This window comes from Patagioenas fasciata, chromosome 4, assembly GCF_037038585.1.
Source record: "Patagioenas fasciata isolate bPatFas1 chromosome 4, bPatFas1.hap1, whole genome shotgun sequence".
NCBI classification, from domain to species: domain Eukaryota; kingdom Metazoa; phylum Chordata; class Aves; order Columbiformes; family Columbidae; genus Patagioenas; species Patagioenas fasciata.
The window spans coordinates 57,086,213-57,098,645 of record NC_092523.1 but is presented as its reverse complement, the minus strand read 5'-3'; the positions used below and the strand labels follow the sequence as shown (position 1 = coordinate 57,098,645).

Here is a 12,433-nt window from a genome sequence, read left to right as displayed (position 1 = left end):
GCTGCATGACTCTGATAAGCAGGTGGACGATGGCATGATTTTTAAGAGAGCTGGTGATAAAACAGTGCTTCACATAGCACAATAAGGTAATTGTGCCTTTTCAAGCCCTTCTATTACCCAGTCACCAGATCTTTTCCACTTCTTTTCATGACATCAAATTTCTTCCTTTTCCTTATTCTCTGCAAGACCAGAACCCAAGAAACCCAAGTTCCTTTATCCAGTAGCTTTCAACCCTGCAGGCAGCAGCAGCTGCCAACTTCATGTTTTGGTGTCACCCCCACGGTGCTGCCCGCCCACAGCAATTAGTCCTGTGATAATGCACTCAAGGGAATCGACAGCTGTGGATGGTCTTTCCTCAAAGTTCATACCAGATCATCCATGACCCAATACAGAGCGGCTGACTTTGAACTTGCAGGTGCTGCCCTGGCTGGGGTCCTGTTGATCTACACTGATGACAGGGAGAGGAGACTCGTGTCTGCCCTTTTTCCTTCCCTCTCAGACAAGCAATTTCCTTGGAGTCCCTATCCTCTGATGCACAAATAGGCTTTTCCAGACAAGAAATGCTTTAAAAAAATTAGGGAAAAGACCTAACGAGCAACATGCTGCCACACGTACCTTCTCGCTCTGCCTGCAGGAACTGGCGCTATGTCTCCAAGCGCCTGGAAGACAGAAGCCCTGATGTCATAAAGGGGTTGCCGGGGCAGCACCCAGCTGTGTGGGGACATCCCCTGGGGCCAGCGACCCAGGGACAGGTTGGCAAGGCTGGCCCAAACCACAAACCCATCTGAAAACGGGGCAACCGAGCACTTCTGAATGTCAGGACAAAGGCATGGCATTAGGATGGTATATATGGCACAGACCTGTATGACAGAACCTGCCAATCCTCTGCCCAGAAGGTGATGAGGAGCCATTTAAGGAACTCTTAAATACCGGGACCACACATGCAGCTTTTTTTTTTTTTTCCAAAGGCTGCACTCTCAGAGGGATTAAACGAAAAAAGGCAGCAAGAAATGAAATGATGTGACTTCCACATTTTGTGGGGGACCATGTACTGATGGAAACACAAAGAGGCTGTGTTTACCAATCTAGACAGGCTAACTGCAGGCCTGGGTCCTTTGCAACAAGAATTTAATATATAAATTATTTGTTAATAGGATGAGAAAACCAGAACAACACAAATTCTGGAGCCAGCAAAACACCACAGCAACCTAACTTTGAGCAGGGCTATATGATTCACAGATTCTTCATGTTTCCTTCAAGTACAGCTACTTCTTGAAAGAATATGAGTAAAGGCTTTTGCAAACCTTCCCCAGTGACCTCATTTGATTGTGAATGCAATATTAAATCATCCCAGTCAAATATACACAATCGTGAAAAAAAAATATATTAACACATCGCTGATAAGGTACAAATTATCAATTCAAAGAGTTCCTAATTTGGTGAACAAATCAGGGAGATGATTTACTCAGCTCTATAATGAGAAATACTTATCAGAATTTTTTTTTATGAGAGCCAACTCATGTAGCTCAAGTGCTCTAATTACCTGCCAGCTGTACAATCATTTTTAACATTCAATCACTACACTGTAACTCTATGTTAGAAAATTTTCTGTGGAAAAAGGGAATCCTGGATCAAATCCCTACTTAGGATAGTTTTCAATCATAACACTAACAGCACTTAGAAGTTTGATTTCCTACAAATCAGCTTTGCTGGAAGAGGTCTTGATGTGTTAAGTGATTAACTGGTCTCCAGAGGAGCATTGCCCTAATGCTCTGGAAGCCAACAGGAGCGGAACACTTTGATGTCATAAAAATGATACCATTTAAACAAATTAACAAGAATATTCTGTGTCTTTATTTCCATGACTTGTACACACAATAAAACAAGCTGTCAAGCTTCCAGCCTTTTCCATGGGGGATTAGTATGAGAAGTCTGGCTCGCACAATGTACTCAGCTGCCTCATTTTCAGTCTCCCTGCACAAAACTCGACATTCCTTTACATTTTTCTGAGAAAAACACAGTCATTAGAGACTTTAACCAAAGCATACTGAGTGAACGATTTAATTTCTATACTCAGTTTAACCTGTAGTTGATTACGGAGCAGCTGATCTTCAGTATATGTCTTCCTACAAGAGTCTTGAGATCCATCAAACAGCACTGAATTCAGGAGCAAAACTGCACCATCATTTTTTCCAGCTGGCAAGCCCAGGGACACCAGACTTTGTGAGTTTTTTGCTGCCTGTGCTGTTCAGAGACATGATCGCTATTGCCCATCTTCTCTCCACCTAACCCAGTTTCTCAGTCTGGACTCCTTCACACGCTGGTACCCTGGAAATAAAACCAGAGGTTTAATTTCACTTTGCCGTTTTTTTTTTTTTTTTTAGTTTTGTTATAAAATTTTCTACTTCCTCAACTTTAACAGTGTAATTGTGTTTTAAAGGACATAAGCTCTTGTGTCCCATTTTCCCATGCCAGATCTACAAGGAGAATTAAGAGCTATTTCTTTCACCCTTTCAGCGTTAAAAAAATTCCACATCTACTTCTCCACAAATGTTCTCGCAAACAAGCTTGCCACTTCCCACTTACCACCAGTCATTGCACCTTTAACTGCATTGTCTCTCCCCTTCACACAGTCCTAAGGAATCCCTGATAAGAAACCCCATGCAGTTTATGCACCCGTGAGAAGTCCGCACTGCACCATCCCAGTTCTAGCCACCAAATTGCAACCTGTGATTCTCTTCTTTTTTTTTCCTTCAGGGCAAATCTTGCTCTTACACAAAATACCAGCAGGGGGAAGTAAAGCTTCTGTCTGTAGTGCTTTTCTTCCACTAGCAACATAAATACTATGAACTGCTTGCCTCTTCAATCATCACAAAAAACCCACTGGGTGTCATGATGCAGGTTTAATGTGCCAAAACGAATGCTGTATCATCTGCAGGTTTCTTTCCACCTTTTAACTGAGCCAGCCTGTTTACTCTAACTTACTACCTGCACTCAGCTTACTATTTCAAATAGTACTGAATGCATTCAAGTAAAACACTCATTTCTCTTAGCTGTGTAGTTTAGCAAAGATTTTGTGAAATGACTTCAAGATATATTCCCCTACTGCATCTCCAGTCCTGATCTGCCTGCACTGTATTTCATGCGCTCATCTGTAGCACAACTACTTTTCTTCCACAGCCTCTTCTGTGGTCAAATAGATTCCAACTACTCCCAAAGCACTGTATTGTCTAAATAATGAATCCATTACTATCACTAAATGATATTTTCTGATTCTTTAAAATAAAAATTAAACAAAGACTTTAATTTACCATAGCTACAGTTTCCATGCAAAAAGGGACAGCAGACAGCTGGGAAAACAAAACAAAACTCAGGCAACTAGTGAAAACCAGATGCATTTATTACTTGGGAAAAAAAAAAAAATTCTGAACTACTTTTTCCATTTACAAACATTTCTCCAAATGCTCTACAAAGGCAAATGCCAGGAAAGGATAGGGCAGCAAATGGATTTAAACTTCAGGAGCCTAAGAAATCTCCTTATATCTTTTGTACATTTTTCCATTTTATTCTGTTCTCCCTGCTGTAACCTAAGCATTCTAGATCAAGAGAGACTGACACAGGCCCACTGGATTTAGGAGAATAGATTTGCAATTGACTCTTAGCATTTCATCAAGCCTGAAGGTCAGTTTTCCTTTTATGTATACAGAAAATATATGAACAAAATTAAAGTTGGGATTAAAATAGAAATGTTGTTCACTGCTCTCTTGATGGTGTCTTCAAAATCAGATAATTAAAAAAAAAAAAAAAGCTAAGTAAGATCCCAGGCAGAATGGGTCTTCAAAGCTGTTATAATAGGAACTTATTTTGTAGGTGGGCACTGAGAAAAGGAAGGCAGCTTACTTCAGTTTTTGCCACACCTACAGAAGTGAATTGCATTAGGTGCAGACTATGGAACACAATTTACACAAGAAGGAGGACATTCAGGGCAGCACTGCATTGTTCTTTATACTGCTCTGTGACATTTGTCACTACTTATTAAGAGATTATGACTTAAAAGTGTTGAGCAGCATCCAAACACAACATGAAAGAGTTCAAGTAGCTAAAGATGTACATAAAAATACCCCACTGAAAACAGAACAGGAAAAAGGCAGGGAGATGATTTTCCCTCATCTTGCCAGAAAGACAGCAAGACTACTAAGAGAAGAACACCAACAATGGCAGCTTCTTGTTCACAATTCCTGGTGACACTTACCCCTTGAGCATCAGGCATGGAATGGGAACTTTTGGCTTGCTAATGCCTGAAAGTTACCTAGCTAAGACTGCTAAAACAGTCTCCAATTAATGTAAGATATAGCAGCAAATCATATGTAACAGGAAGCATCCAAAAAATCCACAAAACACCCAAGCCCACCAAGAATAAAGGTAGATTAAACATATATAATAAGTAGAAATGAGAAAAAATAATCAATTCAGTATAAAATCAAAGAATCATTTTGGTTGGAAGAGGTGCCTCAAGATTGAGTCCAATCATAACCTAACACTGTCACTAAACCATGTCCCTAAGAACCTCATCTATGCATCTTTTAAACACCTCCAGGGATGGTGATTCCACCACTTCCCTGGGCAGCCTGTTCCAGTGCCTGACAAACCTTTCTGTGAAGAAATTTTTCCTAATATCCAGTCTAAACCTTCCCTGGCACAGCTTGAGGCCATTTCCTCTCATCCTACCAGTCTGGGTCAACTGCACGATTTCTCAACCTGTAAGTTCTTATTATAGAGCCTTAACTGAACTATCTTCATTTTCTATTACTTTCATTGACTTGACCCCCAGTGACTGTAACATGAACACAGACAAAACCTACCTCATTTCTCAATCATCAGGAATCCTGAGTCCTCTCCTTAAAAAAGACAAAGGTGTTTCATGATAGTGAAAGCAAGTGGGAGACAGGAATCAAGCTCCAGAACACACCCTGAGGATCCCATCACCCCTTCATTCCCTGTATTAGCAAATAAGGTGACGGGAGGGAGCCCTGGGGCTGGAAGAATCCCAGAAGTCATTGGAGCCCATCCCTCGCCATCACTGCTAAAGCAGCAGCTATGTTTAAAGAATATTTAAATCAACAGTGGCACTCAGGAGGACATAAAGGTACCCAAGATGTTTATGAATACAAATCAGCCTTCTCTGAGCCCTGCAGTGTGCATATGAACAGAGATTCTCGAGCACATAAATAATGTAGTTTCCATGAAACTTTTAAGTTCCTGGAAAAGAAGCCAGAAACATAACAAAGAGCATATGTAGGAAAGCTCTTTCTGTTCTCAGAGCTTAACAAAGCAACAAAAGAGGCTAAGTACTCTTAGCGATTCTACGGACCAAGTTGTAGCTCTACGTCTCGGTCTCCACTTTACACTATTTTGGGTAGAAATTGATTTGGTTTGGACTCATCTTTACTGTTACATGGGTCTTACTAAGCACCCTTCTCCTAAGACAATACCTCTGGACAAGGTGAGCCAGAAAGTTGCACCATCTGGAATCACTGCAAATTCAGAAGATACTTTAAATTCTCTTCACAAGGTGTGAAGACTCCCCAGATCTCATGTTTTCATTTCCATAAGATCCGTTCTTTCTGTTCTACTGGAAATGTCACAGGCACGACCCCACAGAATGAGGTTTGCAAGAACAGGGAAAGGATCAAATGACTCATCAAGACATCCCCAAGAGGCACACTGTAACATTGCAGAGAGCTGTAACCCTTGAGAAAGGCCTAATACCACCAAAAAAAGGTATTGTTTGCTTTCTGAAGCAGCACAGGACCTTTCTGATTAGGAGCTAATGCTCTCAAAAATAAATCTCACTGTCTTGAAGAGACTCTACTATATTGGTGCCTCAGACTCGTGACAATGACACTGACCTCAGCCTTGAAATAGTCACTTGGTATGTGTAAAATGTAGATACTCATAATTAGCTCCAGTGGCATCTCCAGAACCAAGACAAATTACTTAAACATTAAGTAAAATATTGTAAATTGAAATGTGGCAAAACAGAGCTCCTGCAGGGCTTTTCCAGCAGAAATTCTCAGGGAGCTATCAACAAAATTCTGGCATCACCATTTTATAAAAGGGAAACCGAAGTACAGCATGGCTATATAACCTGTTGTAAGTTGGAATCTGACAGAGGTCTACTCAAATCCCATCAGAAGCCCCATGCAGAATGCTGACATACAGTAAAGAATAAGAATGGATATGGACATGACGTGATAAAGTGCAGAAGTATTTGCACTTGCCTTTTTTTAAGTGGTTGATTCCCAGTTACGCAAACTCATGCTTACTCTACAGATAAAAATCATGCAGTCACATCTCAGCCTCTTGCCTAAGAGAAGTTCTGGGTGGCCTGAAGGCTCAGCTCACCCCTCGCAGGTACTGAGGTAGCTTTTGAACGCTCTTTCAGTGGAGCTGAAGAGTGAGGAATTCAACTTGGCAGTTTTAGCTCCCATGGGAAATCCCCTATGTAAGGGTCAGAATCACTGGTTGCCTCTCAAGGGCAGTGCTAAGAACATGAAAACTTGAATTGAAGCTGGGCAAGATTTGAACTCAAAACTCCTGCTGTAATAATTTAAATCAACTTTCCCATTTTCAGCTGTAATTACTGGAAGAGGAAAATGCAAACCCACCTCCCCAAATCATGCACAAAAGTACTGACTCTTCATTCTGTGATTTAACTTTTAAAAAATACACAAAAATCAACTTTCTTTTTTAAATTCTGACAGTAGCATTTATTGGAGGAATTTCATATCCCCCAACAAGCCTATCAGGATTAATGACAGCATTGAGTCAGACTCCAGGATATAAATGAAGCTGTATTGCTTTCCGTAGAGTTTAATTCAGAGATGTCAGATGAAATGGGTCTATTGCTGACACAACCAACCTAAAGCAGTTGCTTGACTAATCTCTTGGAGCTTGTTGACTAAAAAAAGTGTGTATTCTTACACTTGAGCCTCTTTATTTGTTTTTGTGACCATGAAAAGAAAGTTTATTTGCAATGTTAAGCTGTGAATTGGAATCTGATGGTGCTTCAAATATGTTTGGCAAAAGCTCATCATTAACCTCAGGTTGAAAAGAGATGCCAGTACAAGAGTTTCTCTTAATATGTGCAACTATTTATTCAGAAGTGAATAGTGAAGGAAAAGCTCCTATGTTTCCTCTATGTTTTTTTTTTTTTTTTTCTTTTTGAGATCTCCTGATCTGGCAAAATAGACAAACTCACCAAAATCATAGGTAGTGCTTTCCTTAACCACACTGTGAACAAAAAAATTCCAGTCCAGGGAAATAAATTAAAAAAATATTGTTGGAAATCATCTTCTTTTCCTGGAAGAACTTTAAAATCAGAGTTTATATTCAGCATACTGTATACAACGTGCTGAAAAGGTTGCAGTATATTTACTTCTCTTTTTCCCTTGTAGCCATAGAGGCTGAAAGGACTTCTGAATTAAGAAGATTAGCTAAAATATTAATTCCAGAATAAGCTCACTTGGCAAAATGCATCCAATCTGCAAGGCACAACTGGTGCAAGCAGCCCCCTCCCACCCTCCCAGGACAAGCTGAACCCAAACCCTTGAAGTCCTGACTCCAGCTTTATTCCACCTCACTCAGACCTCTCAACCAGGCTGGGCCCTCGGTTCCCATTTACACCAGCCTAACTCAGACCTTCCCACTTTGCTCTGAAAGAGCAAGCGAGCACCAAAACCCCAACTGCCTGAAGCCTTCTCACACAACACCCACTCCTGACAAAAGCTGCTTGAAAAACTAAGGAAAGAGCTAGGCAGAAGAGGAAACTTTGGGTCAGAAATAAACATTAGCCTTTGACCATACCCTTCATAACGATTTCGTCACAGTTACGATTTCTTGGCATGTTTCTCCCTTGGACCCCTCTCCCACAAAAAACGATTCATACACAGTGAGTAAGGCAATAAGTTCTGCAGGAGGGGGGAGATTCTACTACTTTTAAAATGCTGTTTATAAAGCCCACTTCTTTCCATTCTAGCGTTTCAGTTGTGCTTTTACACCACAGCTCCTTTGGGTCTGAGGGTGAATTTTTACGAAAAGAAACTGATTGGAATGTGAGATAATCCAGCTCTCTGCACACATAACATGGAAAATTTCTCGGGTCAGGTGCTGATTTGTATTTTTGCCTAGTGCCAAGAACACTGGCAAATCTCAACAACTTAAGTGAATGAGACTAAAGGACAACACAACAGAGCAAGACAACACAATAAATTGTGTTAGAGGAGACAAGAGATCTTGAATGATAAGGTACCTATGTGCTTCCCTTGGTTCTATTTGTTTTCTGCCCAGTTTCATAACCTTGGAGTGCAGAAGAAGGTTATTGTGTCTCTAGAGGACTCTGATACCATGCCTGAATTCAGGAAAAACAACAGAAAACTGTTCTCAAAATTGCATTATCCCGATGTGCTGTACACCATTAAGTCACTGGTCACAAAAGGGACATGTAAATAATGTCTCTCTTACAAGTGAATCTTAATAGTAAAAAGAGAAAAAGGGTGATTTTGGGGCTAAGAAGATATATGTTCTGAGAGTAAACAAGGCAAACATTCTGCTAGACGCAAAACCCCCACTCCAGTAAATGTTTCTGTTGAATCCTGCCCTAAGACAACAGTAATTGCTAAAGCAACCGTCACCAAGGCAGTGCTACACACCACCAGACAAGCAGTTTATATCCAAAGTCTGTGGCTCAGGAGGACCAGGGCAAGCAGCCTGGGCTGCTGGGAGCACAAAGAAGTCATCGTAAGGATTTACCACAGCACACAAGAACTGCTGAATGCTTACAGTGAGCCAGGGACTCGAAAAAACAAACAAACAAACAAACTGGGCTCTGCTGGGAAGAAAAAGCAGCTATGCATGAAAAAGCAGGTTACAGAAAGGGGATAAAGGCAGAATAATTATCATATGAACCAACAACCTGGCTTATTTAACTATACGTCTGGCTCACCCAGCTCCTGCATATATCCAGCCTTGCTTGCTGATTGATGCGTTATGATTCCCTGAGAAAAGAGCAGCAAAGCAAGTAGCTGTGCTGTGGGAACCGTTTCCATTAGGGCATTATACCAAGTCAGCTTTAGGAGCTACCAGGCAGCATCAGAGCTGCTCCGGAGCATTCAGTGCTTGTTAAAGATACTGAGATGCATTGAGTCGACCTTACTTTATTATTTCATTTATTGGAAATAAAGGTTTTTTTCATGGATACATGAAGGAGGCCCAGATCAGTTATTTTGATTATCAAGTCAGAAGTCAGTGGTCTTTGAGACATTACTACTCATTGTTACAGAACTGCTAAAAAAAAACCCCAGCAGTGTCACACACTAAGACCACACCGAACAATGCCAGAAACTAAGGACAGATTTGACCTCAAGGAACCTGTAGCTGATATATTAAGAAGTAAGAGAATGACAGCAGATGGACAGACAGGACAGGAAACCGAACAGATTAGATGTCCCAAGCTGAAAGCCCCTATTTTGAAGCCTGTGTGGCATCAGAGCAAGGGTGAACCATAAGGAGACAAACAAGATGACAGGCAATCAGTGGCCTGCACTGTTTGGAGCCAGCTCCAATAGGCTTGAAAGGTCTTGTTTCAGATGGTCCTGTGGTGGCCATGCCATAAGAGCACTCTTCCTCCTCTAACCCAGCAGAGGCCATGCACAGGAGATACAAGGAGTTACAGCTGCTACAGTTCTGCTGCACTCTGGGCTCCTGACAACTCAAGGCCAGGATATTTTTAAACTTACAGCTGTTTGACAGGAGAAATGTATTTGCTTGACGAGTGTAAAAACAGCTGTGGAGAAGGTGATCTACAGCACATAGCCAAGCACTCTTGTGCTTTATCATCCTCTAACGCTGTCCAGCTTCCAAAAGACTTCTGCAGGCTTGCTCAGCACATGGAAGTTGGTTTACCCATCTCAATGAGACAGATAATTGTTATATGTCAAGTGCTCAAAGCCGTCACCTCCAATTTCAGTGGGCTTGACTCAAATGCTCAACAAGAAACCATAAATCGGGCTCTATCTGTTGGAAAGTAAAATGTGTGAAAGCAAGATGTGCAGTTCCAGCCACCTGGATGATAAAGGAAGATCAATACTAACATGACCATCTGGACGGTCAAAGACATAACACTAACATAATAATATACAAAGGGCCTTGGACAGATTATTTTGAAGTACATTTCTCATAATTGTAAAAAGTTATAGCCCAGACTCGTGAGAATGGTATCTCGGGTTGGATAACCGCTCCCATATGTATGATATGTGAATGTCCTTGGGCCTGGTCTATGAATGAGCGGGAACATAACTGAAACAAACATGAGTGTGGTGTGTTTTTAATAACAATTATTGGAAAAACCTCTTATGTAACATCTTAGTCCAGGCCCATATCTGTAAATCCTATAAATTATCACTGGCTAATAAAGAGAGGGTCTCAGCCTGGCTCAGCTCTCTGCTCAGCCCAGCTCTGCGCTCCTTCCTGAACAAGATCTCTGACCGTACGTGCATCTCTGTCGGCGTCCCGGTATGCATCGTTTCTAATCGCTGCACTGTTACTGAAGTTTTGAGTTCCACCTCTGTCAAGACTTCAAGGCAAGAACAATAACCTGAAATGTTGGCCACTCTTCATGAATGATCTGCTCCTTGCAATGACAACTACAGCATGCTCGGAGCTGCAGCTGTGATCACAGACACACACAGTATTTGGGAAATGGGAAAGCAGAACCCCAGAACTCTTTTGTATACCTTCTGTACTTCTTTGCGTACCTTCTTTAACTAAAACTATAAACTAAGGCATGTTATTAGCCATTCATTCAGACCTAATTTTGCTGTTCGCAAAATAATCTTCCACTTTTAGAAAATGCAATGGCTGTAAAACAGACTTGTCTCAGCACTCTATGGGATTTACTCATTATTGAAGGCATAGCGTTCTAAGAGTTGGAATGGAGAGTTGCAGCCAAAGGAGGTAAAGAAAATAAACAGAATAGGTTGGAGAGGAATGGGAATGTGTTCTGGGCACATTTGGGAAGGCAGTATTAGTCAGACATACAGAATACATTTAGAAACACGCACCAGGAGTCCGCCAGTTCTCTGTGCGATGCCGAGATGACAGACGGTCATGTCACAGCACATCTGCACAACACACAGGGATATTCTGCTGCTGTGAGAGGTGATCCCAGCCAGCCCCACTTCTGACAGTCATCCACATGGGGTTTGCATGGACACTCTTTCTGTTACCATGAGGGGTAACGGACTTAAGTCTCCAGCGCAAGCACTCTGGCAGATTTCCTTTAGCCAGTACTCAGTTTGCCACATGGTGCAGAGATACAATATCCAAAGCATATTTGCTGTCCACAGTACAGCTGCACAGCCAATTCAAGTACAGGAGCCTCATACGATTCGTTCACGCACCGTTTGTCAGATATAAAAGCAATTAACATACGCATGATGTAAAAAGTGAAGTGAAACTGGTGGACTTCATCAAGTGCTTCAAAAGAACAAGAGATTTCAAGGGGAACTGGCAGCATTGCTGCCTGAGGAAGACAAAAGAGCAGTGAAACTCAGATTGACAGTCACCCTAAAGTGACCCAAGCACTTAAGTTTATTTGACTAAAACATTAAAAAAATGGAGGATCAGTAAGAAAAGTAAGAGTGGTCTGAGGTAAGATTAACTTTTTCAATGAACTTCATGCTAACAGGAGAAAACAGTTTCTGAGACGGTTTTCGTGCTTAGCCTTCAATGGGCTACACAGATTAGCTACTATTTGTGTCCCGGTCTTCCCCAGGCATTTAACAATCCCTGTAATTCTGACTGGCCATACCAAAAACATTACTGATGTTGGAGATGTGAGAGTTGACACAACAAACTTACAGAGCAACTTCTTTAGGAAGAAAAGGCTGAGTAAGTGGCATGCCACCATATTTTTCACAGCAAATCATTCACCTGAACTTTTATGAAGAACAAGAAAAATGGTTTATAGTCTGCAGAGCACAACCCAGCAATAGAAAAGTGGGGTGCTGAACACACACGTCCCCCAAAGAAATAAAAAGCATATATGGATATATACACAATTCAGAAGAATTATGAGTACAAGTGAAGAGAAGCTGTAAGACAAGCCACGTATCTCTTTTTTATGGATATCCTACTGTATTTTTTCTTGAGGACAGTGTGGAAATACCCAATCTGGCTTTAAAGAGAGCTGAGAAGCCAAATTAGTCCATACAAAGCTCCTTGCTACTGAATACCAGGCTGCTCCTGTGATCAAGCTGATTTGTTGAGAGATAACACTTTGTTTGGGAATCTGGCTATTACACTGAAGTAGTAGTTAGAGCCCTACCAGAGGAAAAAATTCAATTACGGAAGTCATCCCAGTACAACAAGGAAG

General features: G+C 41.3%; 1 protein-coding gene across 1 annotated transcript in view; it reads right to left on the bottom strand.

Moving 5' to 3' along the window:
* AFF1 (ALF transcription elongation factor 1) overlaps positions 1–12,433 on the bottom strand; it is a 141,215-nt gene that overhangs the window by 124,709 nt on the left and 4,073 nt on the right. Inside the window, exon 2 of the mRNA XM_071807966.1 lies at positions 2,084–2,328. The gene's annotated coding sequence lies outside the window, so the exon portion shown is untranslated. The remainder of the gene's footprint in view (positions 1–2,083; positions 2,329–12,433) is intronic.